Source organism: Mandrillus leucophaeus, unplaced genomic scaffold (assembly GCF_000951045.1).
Source record: "Mandrillus leucophaeus isolate KB7577 unplaced genomic scaffold, Mleu.le_1.0 Scaffold526, whole genome shotgun sequence".
In the NCBI taxonomy this organism is placed as follows: Eukaryota; Metazoa; Chordata; class Mammalia; order Primates; family Cercopithecidae; genus Mandrillus; species Mandrillus leucophaeus.
In genome coordinates, this window is record NW_012105653.1 from 217,204 (window position 1) to 219,225 (window position 2,022).

Here is a 2,022-nt window from a genome sequence, read left to right on the forward strand (position 1 = left end):
GCCTATCAAATTGTTAGAGTTATTTTAATCTTGAGCACATGTCCACTGCCAACATTGCTTGACAACTGCAAAGAGGCCTTTTCCATGCTGTCACCCTGCCCTTCTGGAGGGCAGCAGGTACCCAAAGCTTCAAACCTGGCGTGAACTCTGACCCACTCACTCTACCTACAGGAACTGAGCTCAAGGCAGTAACTGCAATCATGGCAGTGTAAACGTGCGTCTGAAAGGAGGCTCACTGTGGTCCTGTTGAAACAACACTGATGTACAGCAATACAGCAAATACTGCATTTACTCATGGCACACTCGTAAAATACAGCCATTGAAACGTACAAGAATATATGTAATAGACTTAAAAGTCTATAATTTATTAAGTACAAAAGCAAATTATTTTAAAAAGCACTTGATCCTAATTTTGTAAAAAATTTTTAAAAAGAAAAAAAATAAATCCCTGAGAGGGTTTATGTCACATACGAATGCTGCTATTTACTCAGAGGTAGAATTATAAGAAATTTTAATTTTCTTTATACTTTAATGTGCTTTCTAGATTTTATGCTATAAGCATAATTGCTTTTATAGTCAGGAAAAAAAAAAGCAAAATAAAATACATCCTATTACATCCTATTCGGGGTAATTTAAAAACCCTTTTCACACATTTCAAAATGCAGAATTACAAAGTCAATAACTTTTATTAACATAATGATATAAAAATTTTAGTATGATATACAGAATTCCCAGAGTAATTCTAAAACATTTTAATGCACTTCTTAAAATCTTAATTTACAAGACACCTTGTCTTACCACCACTGACCTTTCAATACAAAAAGCTGACAATTTTTGTTTGCTATAAAACTACAACATCAAGATTGGAGTTAGGTAGCTTTTTTTTTTTCTTTCCCTTCCCAGCCATTCTATTGTAAGGAATGTCCGTTAGACTACTGCCCAAACCTCTGTATGTCAACAATAAGTTACATAGATTCTGTACATAATTACAACAGGGTTATTAGAATTCCAGTATGTCACAACATACTTTACCACAGTCCACCATGGCGAAACAGGGCTACTATGCACAGTGCTATTTGTAGCCAGACAGGAGTAAAACATGAGAGCTGGCCCAGTTAGCCAGGTTTATGTGTGGAGAATTAATAACAGCTTTGTTAGGCACTGATCCAGACTAATTCTGGAAAAACCTGGTTGTTTCTGTGAAGCATGCATGATTCACAAAATTTTCCACCCTCAATACCCCAAAAACCGAACAATTTCATAACATACTCTTAATTAGCTATATAAAAATAATCTATATCTTAGATTCGTGCTTGACTTCAAATTCTTAGAAGTAACTAAAGGACTTTACATTCTCTGATTTAGGTTCTGTATAATTTTAGATCACTCAGCTTAGTCAAGTTTGAACAAAATAATAAAATGGTTTGGCCAAATTTTACAGGCACACAACTCAAAATGTGAAAGGCAGTGAAGAATGTAAACGTCTCCACCTTCAATACGGGGCAACGCTGTTCCCTGCTCCCCTCAACTGTACTGCTGGTACTCACCAAACAGCACCATGGATATGAAAACCTTAGACTTTACCACCAATGCTTCCAAATCTGCTGACTTGGAATAAAAATAATACATCAGTACACTTCCACAAGAAGAATTAATATTGTAGTGTTAGGAAAACTAGCAATTTAACTAAACAGCATCAAGTTACAAACCAGGGAAGTGATTTAAAACTAAATGCTGGCTTATGTTTCTGAAACAAAGCATCTAAACTTGGCAGTCCAAAATGGCACTTACTGAGTGTCCATGACAACAATATATGCTGACAAGCAGCACACCTTTGTTTTTTGTTTTTGTTTTTAAACGGCATCTCGCTCTGTCACCCAGGCTAGAATGCAGTGGCGAGAGGCATGATCTTGGTTCACTGCAAGCTCCGCCTCCCAGGTTCACACCATTCTCCTGCCTCAGCCTCCCGAGTAACTGGGACTACAGGCGCCGCCACCACATCTGGCTTTTTTTTTTTTTTTT